Genomic DNA, 13859 nt, shown 5'->3' with positions numbered 1-13859 from the left:
TCCCCCTGAGGCCCCAATTTCTCTCTTGCTTTCCACCTGGGCTGACCGGCTGGTGACAGAGCCGGCTGGCCTTTTCTTTTCCCTCGTTGGAAATCTTTTTTTTCCCCCCTTTCTTGCACAGAAAATCAAAAAGAATATGATTTTTTAAAAGTACCAGCTGGCACTTTTTCACTTTCTTTTGATAAGTGAAACGAGGATAAATAAAGATGAAAAACTTCTTTGTGGGAGAGATGGATGAAATGGTAGAGAGGAACAAAATTAGGTTACCAAGAGGCTAGGCTTAGATGTCCTCACCAGCCACGATTGCTCAGATATCTGGAAATGAAGTCTTATAAGTGCCAAAGAAAATTTTAAAATAAGAGCAAAACATTCAGTGGTTCATCCTAAAATTTCTCTCTCGCTGGTAGGACGTTTTCACTCAGCGTAGGTGATGCCTTCCTTACCCTCCCCCAAAAGGAAAGTGAAGGATGTAATTAATGCCCGGAGAGCAGCGAAGTACAGCTCAGGCCGCTGCGCACTCTGAGGTTTGCAGACGCCCCGCGGTCTCACTGTGCTGGTCTCCTCTCTTCCCAGGGGTTGTGGCGTCGCAGTTTTCCTGCTTTCCTACTGGAGGCGTTGTTTGGATTGAGTTGGTTTGTTTGTGGAGGGTTCTTCCTTTCTCTAGGTGCAAACCGCTGCAAGTTGCTTGATACTCATTTCTGTCTCGTTATTTATACTTTTGGCCCTCGCAAAAATCTATTTTAGTGTGACTAAGTCCTTGCTGACGTTGTATCTTGTGCGCAGTCCTAAGGAGTCCGGGTTTTTCCTCTCTGGGTTGCTTGTGCAGACTCCACTTCTCCTTCCTGTCCTCTGATACCTGCCCCCCACCTCTCTCTCTCTCTCTCTCTCTCCCTCTCTCTCTCTCTCTCTCTCTCTCTCTCTCTCTCTCTCTCTCTCTCTCTCTCTCTCTCTCTCTCTCTCTCTCTCTCTCTCTCCCTCTCCCCCTCTCTCCCTCTCTCTCTTAGTTTATGAATGGTCTCTGGGCCATCCTGAGGGGGTGGAGCTTCAGTTCCTACAATCCCTATGCAAGCTGTCAGTGCTTTAGCCAATCCAAGAGAAAGAGAGAGAGAGAAGACAAGCTTGGAACCATAGCAGCGACCACACTGCACTTGATCAGGGGGAGGGGGAAGAAAAGTAAGAAAACAGGACAAGATAAAAGTCAAATGCTCATACCCGTTTTCTAGCCCCATCTTTCTAGGAGGGCTTCTGCTCGGGCTATGGCTGGAGCAATGGCCGGGTTTCAAGTGAGGTTCACTTTTGTTTGTAATTCTCTGAGCACAAAGTGCAGACTCTAACAAACTGTCTTTGGCTTGAAGGCAGATGGGAGCAGAAAGGGGAGCTTGGGAAAGGACTTAACATTTTGATACCTGTTTTTTCTGTTTTTTTCCTCTAGTAGTAAAGTCTTCCTCCTCTCCCGTTGTTGCCAGGAGCTGGAGCGATTGTTGTCTGTGAAGGAGGGTATAGGGTATATGATGAGGGTCTGTAACCGTAAATCTCTGGTTAGTAATTTCCGTATGCTGCTGAAGAAAACGAACAATACAAAAACTAGTCCAAATACGTTATTTGATCGTTGTTTCATAGTTTAGATTCAGATATCTTTGTGCCACTATTTTACTGTTACAAGAACTAAGCAATAATTAGAGAAATTCCTTGAGTTCCTAAAACAATGTAAATTATATGAAGTATACATCACTAGGTTATACTTATTAATTAAAATAAACTACTAAAATCATTTTGAATTAAATTAAAATGAAGGAAAGGAAAATTGAATCTGAATTCAAGTTTTAATATGTTTGTATTGTGACCTTAATTTTGAATATATTCTCAGGTAGTGCAGCTTCTGGTTTAAAGTCAGGTTATTTTCATAATTGACTCTTGCTCTTAAAGGAGTTGGCTGGGACAGAAATCCATAACTGTCCTGTTATTGATTACCCAGATGGCCTTCCTCCTCCTCTGGCATCCCACTGAAACTCATGCGTGTTTTTTAGAATTATGTATTATCCCCATCAAGCTGTGTGACTGCCACCTTGCAGGACTTTTGGAAGAGTAAGATCTACAGCAAGGTGATTGACTTGCTTCTGAGTTTTTGTCTTTGAATTTAAGATGTCAGAATTCTCATTCTTTTAATACACTCAGGTAGTTAGGACTGTTTTTAATTGAATTTGGTTGATAATATTTCAGGTGTGGCTATGTGCTGGGAAACATGAAATCTTTAGCTTTTTTTTTTTTTTTTTCCAAAACCTTGTGTGTGGCTTTTGTAAATGCCCCCATAGGAAAGCTTGACTTGTGTTTTTGAAACCCAACCAGAACTCAGTTGCTACCTGGAAAGCTAATTTCTCTTTCTGCTTGGCATGAAGCACTTGGCTCTCTACCCCTTCATACGTTCTTAGTCTTTGGTGTGTCCGGATGGCTGGAGACTCGGCTGGCTCTTTTCTAAAGAAAAATTTGGCCTTTTCTTTTTAAAATCAAGCGGGATTTATTGCTTAGGGACTGTCTTCAGTAGCGACGTATTGGGAAGAACCATGGAAAGTAAGCATTAGCGAGCCTCTGAGACGGTGGTTTCAGTGGAGTTCCTAGGATCAAATAGCAGTACTGGGCAACCCGCTGCAGCTTTCCCGCTGGTCAGAAAATCTGCTGCTGCTGGACCGAGCCCACGCCCGGTAACCAGCGCTTTCTGCAGTTCGGGCCCTGGAGGCATTACTGGCCAGAGGGCTGCACTCCCACGGGGTGTGTGACCACAGTGAGGAGCTTGGAACAAGTCCCTCAGGCAGCGCGGGGCGGAGACTGATGGTAAGGCCCAGGTGCAGAGTTCCTCCACATCCTCCAGGGGCCAGGTCTGCAGCGTGCACAGGGCCAGAGATGCCTGTGAGAGCCAGTGCAAGCCCATGGTGCCGGCTGACCCAGCTCTGCTTGCCAAATCTTCGAGCTAAGGGACACTCGCACCCACTGCATTCCCCTCTTCCAACCTGAGCAAGATTCCTCACATCCTGCACCCTTTTCTACAGTTTCTCCACTTCTACCTAGAGGCGAAGAATGATAAAACGTTACAAATGTTTTGATTTAAAAACAATTCATTACCAATTTACCCTGTCTAAGGTAGATGCTCTAGTAAATAATAAATCAGTTAAACAAAGGCGACTTTAATTTATCGCTGTGGTGCTAATTAGAAACATCATTCGAGCAATAAACTTAAACACTTCCAGCAAACACTGCCCCCTCCCCCTACCTCTTTCCCCTGCCTTGGCGGAAAGCAGCTTCTGCTGTTTGTGGCTCTTCTCCCTGGTTGAATAATTGAAGGGGGAAACGGTATCTGAGGAGGGTATAATTGAAGAGCCCCTGTCACCTCTGCTTTTATGTATGTTGGTATAGAAGTCCATCAGCAGCTCCTTGATGGTGTATTAAAGCGAAGTGGCAGCTCCTTCTGCAGAAGATACGATGTTCTATTAAGGAAACCGAGAGAGAAAGAAACTCTAGAGGCTAAAAGCCACTTCAAGTCTTCAGACCGATTGATCTGTATTCTCTTGTTATAATCCGTCTCATCATACTTGAGTTAATGAGGCAAAGGAGGGGGAGCGAAATCTGATGGTCCTTGACAAATTCATTAGGGAGACTGCGGGACATTTTATTTGACTGTTAAACATCTTGTTTGTTTGGTTTAGGCAGTGCCAATATCAGCATGCTTCTGCCCAGAACTGTGGCGCAGGGCTGGCTGACTGCAAGACATTCCTGAAAGGAAGGAGGGCATGGAGGGAGGGTTCCCCCTTTGGATTGTGGGTAATGCAGAATCTTCAGACTTCTCTGGGCATAATAACATTTCTTATCATTACAGTTGGAACATCTAGAAATGTACTGAGGTGGGTATACTTTTAGTAACTATAAAATATGGACATGTTTAAAACATTAGTGCCTGTTCCTTTGAAAATCGAGTCTGGTTAGTGCAGTCAGTCTCCTGTTTTCTGTGATATGTGAATGTTTGAGGACTAGCAGCCAGGTTACTTCTCTCTGTACTCTGGTCTTACTTGATCATAATTAAATAAACTTGTGGCGATTAATTGTATATCTTCCTTCATCAAAACCAATGTGGGCACTAACGTGGAAATTAAGAAGTTACCTACTTATACAGGTTATTTGAAAGATTACTGTATTTAAACCTGAGGGATATTTTACATTTCCAGTTAGAATCAGGACCTGGAATGGAGGTGCTACAATCAGGACCTGCTAAACAGGAGGTGGGCCTACAGAGTAGCTGAAGACTCTTCTAACCTTATCAGTTCATCCTAAACAATATTGAACTTGGATTTGTTTTTCAGATTTTCTTGAAAAGTAGTGAATAACCCGATTATGAAACTTTCTTGCCTAAGAATTCAGTTATTTATTTATTTTTTTTTTTTTAAGCATTGACTTAGACCCAGCTTAAGTGCTTTGAAAAAGCACCCTGCCTTCCATTCAGGGGAGAACAGTCTGGGAGAAGAAAGCAAGCCAGTGCCCTTTGCCTGTCATTTTCATACATCCCTGCATGGCCCCAGGCCTGCTGCTGCAGGGGTGTGTGGATGGGGACGCTGATGCAGCAGCCGGGAGCTAGCTTCTGTGTGCCTGACAGTCCTAATCCTGTTTACGTTTGCACTGAGCACAGGATCCCTAAACTGTTTTGTTCTGTGCTGATCTTTCCTTAGAGATACGTTTACTGGATTAAACTTCAGTGCAGTTTTTACTTTAACAGATTAGTGAGATTTAAAAGGTATCCATTTTATGGCGTATAGAAATAGTATAGTGGAGTCTAACAATCTTTACAAGGAATACACAGGTTTTATATGATAAGATCTCGACTTCCTGAAAGCATTTTAGAAACATTCAGGAAATAATTAAATTATTCTCTTTTAAAAAGTCTCTGAAGTACTTATACTTTGCAGAACGCAGAGGCCTCTGTTTTTCTGTTTGCATACATTCTTAGCCCCTGATCCAATTTTGAAAAATCTAGTGCCCTTTGTAGTGACCAGAGTGTTAGTCTTTATATAGTAAGTTAATTGATGTCATTATAAAAATAATAATTGATTTTTGGAAAACAGATTTCTAATATTGTACTCAAAATATAATTTGGAAATAAAAATTATTATGTGATTTTAAAAACTACTAGTAAAGGCTGGAAAGAAAGTAAATTACCCAGACGTGGTTTGTTTGTGTGCTGGTTTTGGTGGAATTTTGTAGAAATAACTAAATTTAAATATATAAGAAAAATTCCAACAATTATGGATATTGTACTATATGCAGGTTTTTTTTTTTTTACTATTATCTGTCATTTTCTATCAATCACCGATATGGCTTTCCAAAACTCTGAAGTTTTCCACAGAATGTTTCTAAGGTATTGATAATTATTACTCTGGAATTAATTTGTAATAACCAATTATTGAATATATTCTGTGACTACTTCATTTTTTTTTTGCTTAATTATTTTAAATGGCCCAGCATGCTGTTAAATACTTCATTCTGTTTTACAAAATAGCTTCAAAACAACAGAAAATCCTTGTCTCCTCTTTGATTTGTAGCCCAAGAGTATTTGTTCGCATTTAAATAGTTGGAACTTAAGATAATGTTATGTCAGGTAAAGTGATAGCTTTGACTCTGCACAGCAAACCTTTCGAATGGTGAAAAACACAGCAGTTTTATGTACTTTTTATAGGTATTGTTTGGTGGACACACTGAGTTTTTAAAATTACTTTCCATAACTCTGTTAATATTACTGCGGTATTTGCTCAAATTAAAACTAGTACATTTATAACCCTGGCATCATCGAGTAAGATGAGAAGGTTGAAAATATAAAATATATGTTAAGTTTTCCTCCCATGTTGAACAGTATGAGCTCAAATAAGCACCACATTAAAGTATACATAATTTGATTTCACTGAGACATAGAAGACTAAAGTAGGGAACTTCTGCTTGGCAAATGGAGATAGCCGGGGAGCCTGGCTGAAAGTTAACACATGATAGGAGAGCTGGGAAGTGCAGCCTGGAAACAGAAGCAAACTTAGCAAGTATTTGAGCTTTACTGCATTCTCATCTATGTTATGTATGGTTTTGCCTTTACCAAAAAGTCATTAGCTTTTGGTTATTGCATTCTTTAATTCCCATAAACATAAGTATTTGTTCTGAAAAGTTGGATAAGTTTCTTCCTGTTACTACCTTCTTCCTGTCCTTATTTAAATTTAAATTTCAAGTAATTTAAACTTACTAATTACTGTGAGTAAAATATTAAAATTTACCTGCCAAATGGCTTTGGCTTTACTTTTGAATTTTACTGTACATCTGAGAGAAAAGGATTCAGGTAGCAGAGCCAAAGCTTAACTATTTAGGACTGAGCATGTAATATATGGATTGTTCTTTGGGTCTCTTCTTCCTAAGGAACAGCTTTTACCTGTGATTTAATGCCACTTTCAGAAGATAAACAGGAAGCCAGAAGTAATCAATACTGAATTTATTGGTAAAGAAAACAGGATTTTATGGCTTAAAGGTGTGATGTTTATGAAAATAATGCAACTTTAATACATTATACATAGTATATTTCTTGGAATCTTGATGCTATTATTCCATGTCTTTCATCTCTTATGCTTAGTAGCGGACGTTAATGGAAAGAGACTAATGAGATTCGTGATGCAGATTTTGGCAGTACTGAAGTTTACTAAATTCAAAATATAAGACTTGAAAGTTTGCTCCATGTTTTTCTTGGGTTGTATGTGATATTTTTGAGGACCCATTTTTGAATTACCAGATAAGCATATCATATGAATACATTTTTATTACGCTTGAAGAAAACTCGCCATGGGCCTGGAGAGATGGCTCAGCAGTTAAGAGCACTGGCTGCTTTTCCAGAGGACCTGGGTTCAATTCCCAGCACCCACACGCCAGCTCACAACTGCCCATAACTCTCGTTCCAGGGGATCTGACACCTACACAGCAATGAACATAAAATAAAGTTAAATAAATTATTTTTAAAAAGAAAGAAAACTAGCCAGTTTATGCTCTTTATTGACAATCAGTGTTCTTACAGTACTCCATCTGTATTATAGTGTTATAGCCTTTAATATCCCCCTGAGATAGCAGAACATTTTTTATGAATGTTCTGTTTTACTAATGGTAAGACCCTAATCTTCCTTCAGATGTTTGAAGTTAAAGATAATATGCAGAGAAGATGATATCTCTGGTTTCTTGTAGTGGCTAAACAACAACAGAATATCCTAAGGTGTTTGTATAATAGAAATGAAATAATATTGGATGATCCAAGGAATCAAAAGCTTTTTTCCTACACCTATGAAAAATATAGCGAAGATTTAAAAAAAAAAAAAAAAGCTGCTTTGGCCTGTGGATATCAAGTTCTAGCCCTCTGTTTCTTCTCTGAATTTCCCTCCCTATCTTCTGTTATCTTCGGATCCTAAAGAGCCATTCTCTTATTTTGTAACTTGTTTTGTCTGTAGACGAAATCCAAGTTAGTAGTTTAAATCAGTGCAGATAAAGTCGAGAATCTTTGATCTGTGGCTCTGACTGTTTCTAGTGATTTGCTTGCTGGGAGCAGACGCTGTCCATGCCTTTCAGTTTGCTATCAGCTAGGTGCACAGAGGACCCGCAAGGCTACCAGATGCGTAGTTAATCATCAGCGAGGTCAGCAGGGTTCTCACTGTTCTCCGCTAGGTCCTCAGTCCCAAAGTTATTTTTCTACGGCAGCTTTTTGTTAAATGCTCTAAAATTTTTGAGTATTTTCTGAAAACTATCCCAAACTTTTGGTAAATAATGAATGATACAAATAGTTTTTTTTTTTTTTTTTTAATTGTGAAAGGTTGTTACTGTACAGAACCTACTGGGATACATAAAATAAAGGCACACTCTTGTGAGTGTTAATAGAGAGGATCCAATTGAGGAACAAAAGCTGCCAGGGTGACTTCATCAAGTCACAATCTAAAAAATGAGCTTTAAGACGGGGTCGCACTGTTTTTCTCAAAGCCTACCTCAGACTTGCATTCACATCCTCGGCGCTAGAACTCGGGTGTGTAGACTAAAAAAGCTGTCTTCAGTTCTGAAACGGGGGCTTGAGTTAAGTGATCTCCTGTGTCTGTCTGTCCTAACAACGAATAATATAACAGAAGTGATCTCCTGTGTCTGTCTGTCCTAACAACGAATAATATAACAGAAGTTGTTGTTGAACTTGATGAGTTTGTTTTAATCAGAATAATTTCCGTGAAATTTTAGCCTTTCGGTGTTGCTCTGGCACAGGATTATGAAAGTTTTTAATGAGAAAAACCATAGGTAATTACAGCTCTTTCAGACCATTATAGAGAAAACACATTCTAGATTGCAGATAGTTGGGAAACACAACAAAAGAACAACTTGAGAGAAATTTTAGGAGTGCTGTTTTTAAAAAATTGGACCATTAAATTAAACATCATGTGTATTCTTATAAAGATATGCATTTAAAAGTGTGAACAGGGCTGACAGATACTTTCTCTTTCCTAAATAATGAATTCAAGAGTTACATATTTTCATCATAATTGCTGTTTTATAAATATTCATTTTTGAAGCCAAATGTTTTCAAGTTTACAATTAATTTTAAAATGTGTCTTCTTAAAGAAATGACATGACTCTAAGAAGCTATTATTTTCTAAGTTCATAATTTATTAAAATATGTATCCAGGCTGAGATGTGGTTCTCACATGTGTCCCCAAAGAAGGAAATTTTTATACTTTCCCATGCTCTTCACTTGTTTTCATCAGAAGATTTGACAGGCATAAATGTGTTAACATCTTTGATTTTTACAGATGTTCCTAGTTTTCTCTCAAACTGTAAAAGATGCTGTATCAGAGAATCATGGTAGGAAATACTTTCAACGCTTCCTTTCACATATGCAATTCCTTGCTTGTCTAAGCTTGGGTATTTTTTAGGGAGAGAAGAGATGCAAGAGAAAAGTAGGTTGTGATCCAGTTGTCCTCATTTCCAAACAGAGATCAGCACGCTCTTTTGCTGTGTTGTGAGTTCTCTCTGATACAGCTTTTGAATGAACGAAGCTGAGTACTTCAGTTTTGTGTTGAGTTCATTGGAAGTCCTTCGTCTGTGCGTTTAGCAGTGCCATGTGGCCACCAGGAGTTGTTGATGGGCACTCTGTGGGTTTGCAAAGTGCAAACCTAAAAGACCAAGAGATGAGAAATGCATTGCTATTTGTGAATTTATGTTTTATCTCACTTCACTTGAAAATTTATGAGTAGTGTGACTTAAGGGTGCCGGAGTTGTGTGTTCCAGGGCTTGCCCCCACTGATAACACCCTTGTTGGCGTGAAAGTGCAATGCAAATTATGACAGTTACAACCTTCTGTTTTGTTTAACCTGTCAGTGGGTTTCCTGGCTCAGTGCTGAGGGCAATGGTGTGTTCAGCTAGTCCATATTCACCTAAACTTAAAAGGTCAGGTTTCTACAGGCAAGCCTAGTCAAAGCCTAATTGATGAGGAGGGCAGGGAGACAGAATTTACTGTTCTGTTGGCTAGTTTCATATCGTTAGGTTGTCCTGAAAGCATCAGGCGGTCACAGCCCCTTTCATGTAAGTGCTGACCCTAGACAGGAGCTGACAATCAGAGGAGGCAGCCACAGGAACCAGTGCAAGTAGGCTATTGATTTTTCAGTTAGGTCTAAGTAGTTTGTAGTATGGGTAATGGGTGACAGAGGCAGGTATGTCATTATCAATGAGCCCCGGAACAGTAGCGACAACCCTCCCTCATATTTCCTTCAGCACTGACAGTATGCATCCAGAGTCGGTCAATAAATCGCCCAACCCTTAACTGACAAGTGACTGGGAGGTTTACGTTGAGGAATGGATGTTACAGAGCTAAACTTCTCTTCACGAACATGTATAAGACCTGGCAATGGAAGAAGCAGTTACAATACTGAAACATTCTGAAGTTTTGATTTGGATGTGTCTGTGCAACTATGAAAATCAGCACTTGGTTTTTAATAACTTTCAGTATCAGATCATATGTGCTTCATAAAGATAGAAATTACCCAATTATTACTAAGGGTAGTCTAAAAAGATATTTAAGTTAGGTTATATAGTTTTATTTTGATTAGACTAGCATTTTATTCTTTGGTGATTGTTCTATCACCAAGTTTAATTAATTAAAAATTATGTTTCCAAATACATTAAAATTTCTAATCTCTAAAAGTTTTAACTACAAACCAGTCATAAATGAGGGTGGGGGAGGGAAGACTTGAACCTTTGCAAATGCAGTTCAGTGGTTGTTATTTGACTTTAAAGTTTATTTTTTATTATTTTTTAACAATAAAACAAGGATAGAGGGATCATTCAATTGCTGAAGTTTGATGAATTATGATTACTTCTGAACTTTGTTTTAAAACATTTCATGTAGATATTTACATTTAAAGAAGATATAATTTATATCTAACCCCAAATATGTAACAACTTTTGACTAAAACTAGAGTTATTCTAATTTAGAGGTATTTTACATTCTAACCAATCTGTTTTGTTTCAGTATTTAAGTAATATAAAAGAATATAATATTTATAACTAGGAGTTGGGGTTGTTCCATGATCTTTGCAAATTATCACATGTTTACATTTTCTACAAACTTTAAACAAATTGAAATAAGACAGAAAAGTAAATGTTTTTTTAAACTTCCTTAAATAACTTATCGTTATGATATCTTGTTTAACACTGTGACATTCTGCAGACCCGAGTTTAATCTGTAGCATCATCTCGCTGTGGAGCACCCTGCATGGGCACATGAATCACTTCCTCATATCCCCTGCAAACTACAAATCCCTTTTAAAGAAAGCACTAACCAGCAAGTTAACACATAGTGAAGGTATTAGTACTTAACAGTATTTTCTTAAGGTTATAGTTACGTGTCTGCATGAGCATTTTATCCTGACTTATTTTTAAGATACAGGGAATAAAAACTGAATTTACATAAGATGGTTACTGGACATGTTTTAAGAAGCTTTAAGATTTTGTGGCTAACATTTAGGGAAGTGTCATTCAGATCCCTAAATTAATGTTAACCACCTTCTTGGACTTCTGGGTTCTTAGTGCAGGATTCCTTTTAGTCTCATTTAATTTTCTTCTGCTGTTTACAAATCGTTGAATTAGTCTTTATTTTCCTGCTGGCTTAGGTGAAAAGACTTAGCCAAGTACCTTAGAATTTCTCTTTTATTCACTATACTAGAGATAGAACTTCTTGTACTACACTTGTAACCTTCTTGAAAAATTGGTTTTTTTAGGAATGAAAAAGAAAGCTGCGGAAAGGGAACAAATTAAATTTTCATGAAAGAAAATCCTAATCAGCAGTGACAGTATAAGGGGAAGATGATTGCCACTTGGTCATTGTGGAGAGGCACTTAGATTTGGTGTCAGTGCTTCTGTTAATGATGACTAATGTCTTTCTTGGAGCAAGTGCATGCTCAAACATACTGCTGCAGCCTGGAGAGAGAGCGGGCTCAGCCATAGACACCATTACAGCAAGGCTTTAGGTGTCCAAAAACAAAGACTTCTTAAATACAAACATACTGGCGTCTCATTTTAATAAAAGAAATGCAGACATGATTCTAAGGTATTTAACCACAATTGCAAACTGCTTTATACAGTACCAAAGGATTGTCTTTTGGTTAAAATATTCCTGAATTTGTCACTGAAAGAATGGCACATATCTCCCTTGCACAAGATCACAGACATTAAGAAAATTTTGAAAAGAAACAGGTTTTTTTTTCATATCATATTATTGTATCCTGAGAAAATGCTCTGTAGTTAATAAAGAGGGATGTGTGACTCAGAAAACCTTTTTAGATCTTTTAATCCTAAATATATTGCTTACAAAAGGAAGATGGCATGTGTTATTTCTTCAGTTGCTCCCCAAAGTGTAAGACCTTTTAGAAGGACATTTGCAATGCTTGTCATATTATTTCATATACATCTTATTGGCCTGACATGTCTCAAGAACCATGAGAACACAGATGTCATTGCATTCAGACAACACTAATTACTCTGGGATTTTTGCAGCCTCAGTGCCTGCCTGTAACTGTCGATTATGATTGCTCATGCATCCTATACTGGGAACACTTTTCACATGAAGATGGTGAGACAGGCCTTTTAGTCCCCTATTGTTCTCCAAGAAAATGGAAGGGAAAAATTCCTGACACATTGGTTTTACATTTGAACCATGTTTTGGCAATATTTTCATTTCTGGAGTGAGCATGTTATACGTTAGTATGCAATGAAATCTATTATCTGTGTCCTTTAACCTTCAACAGTTTTCTACATTACTCTGTCTTCAACCTTCATAGGAAATTTCTTTATGTAGCATGCAATTTGAGAGAAACACTAATTGTGGTATGAGTCTTTTAGAAGTGACAGTGTAAAACAATAAATATGCATGATGTGTTCTTCTGGTGTACAATTTAATGTTTAATGAGAAGCAAAGACAGTCTCGATTTAGATAAGTGCAATCAGCCCATGCTTTTAACACAGGTCAGTTTTTTTCTTTGTTTAATTTCCGCTACAACATTCTGAATTTTATTTGATGATTCATATTGCTTAGGTGATTTTGTAATGCCAGAGGTCAAATAGTGGTCATATTAGAGCCCTGGCTATTAAATGTGCAGGCCAAATACATGTTTTGATAAAAGGCATAATCTGTGTTAATTACCGATTGGAAAAATAAAAAGGTCTGATAATGTAACTTCACATGCTGATGAAGCAGAATTGAAGCAGCTTGACCAGAGATGTATGGTGGGATAAAACTGCAGTCTCTGCTGTACAGTTACAGTAATTATGACTAATGAACCGTCCAGTCTGGATGAAATGGCATGCCCATAGGGACTGTGCCCAATCAGTCGTCTCATGCAGGCTGCACAAACCATGGATGGCCTTCCATGTTCTGTACTGGGAGAGGTATGCTCTTGCTTATTAATACCGCTTTCTTAGACATTTTAAGGTGATTGGAAACTATCTTAATTTGTTAAATATAGAATATAGTTCTTTCCCTTCCCCTATGTGTTTAAATATATATTATCCACTCTGCATTACCTCTTTTCTTAAGCACAAAACCACTATTCCACTGATATTTGTGGCGATCTGACTGACCTGTTTTATTACTTATGGAAAAGCCCCCCTTTTCATATCTGTTTGTTTTTGTTAGAGCATAGTATTCACTGACCAGATCTTGACGAAATGCTCCTGAAATAATAATAACATATATGAACATTCCTCACATTGCAGATCCAGTAATAAGTGTCTTGCATGCAATTCATAAATTTTCACACTCACTCTGAGTTAAGTATTAGGTTATCATCACGATACAGGTAAAGAACCCAAACTGTGGGAAGATTGTGTAATTTGCCCAAGATCACATACTTCAGATCTACGATTGCTATGTTGATGCCAATTGTATTTTCTTGATCCGTATATACTTCAGATTTATCTTCTTTTTTTTCTAGCCATCTCTCATTTTGTCCTTTTTGATATCTGACAGAACTCATGTATATATAGAATTCTAGTATTTCATTGAACATGTTTTAGTGAATAGGAATTCAAGGTGAAGTTTATTAATGTGTGCCTCTAACAAAAGTATGTATCTAAACTATAATATGTAATTTATTCAAAAATATGATGCAGTCTTTAAACTTTAACCTATATTAAAAACCAACTTGCACCGTTATAAGAAATTAAGTAGTGCTGGTAAAATAAGCTTGGTCGGCTTTCATCTGGGGTTATATACAGTAAGGATTATCTCACTGAATTAGGATTCAAGTATTTGTATTGACCTGAGGACTCCATCT

At 37.9% G+C, this 13859-nt stretch overlaps 1 protein-coding gene across 3 annotated transcripts in view; it reads left to right on the top strand.

Moving 5' to 3' along the window:
* Lrba (LPS responsive beige-like anchor protein) overlaps positions 1-13859 on the top strand; it is a 481883-nt gene that overhangs the window by 270902 nt on the left and 197122 nt on the right. The window lies entirely within an intron of this gene.

The sequence above is a fragment of the Arvicola amphibius genome, chromosome 11 (assembly GCF_903992535.2).
Source record: "Arvicola amphibius chromosome 11, mArvAmp1.2, whole genome shotgun sequence".
NCBI classification, from domain to species: Eukaryota; Metazoa; Chordata; class Mammalia; order Rodentia; family Cricetidae; genus Arvicola; species Arvicola amphibius.
Note: the sequence above shows the minus strand (reverse complement) of the source record. Positions and strands in the feature narration are given on the sequence as shown.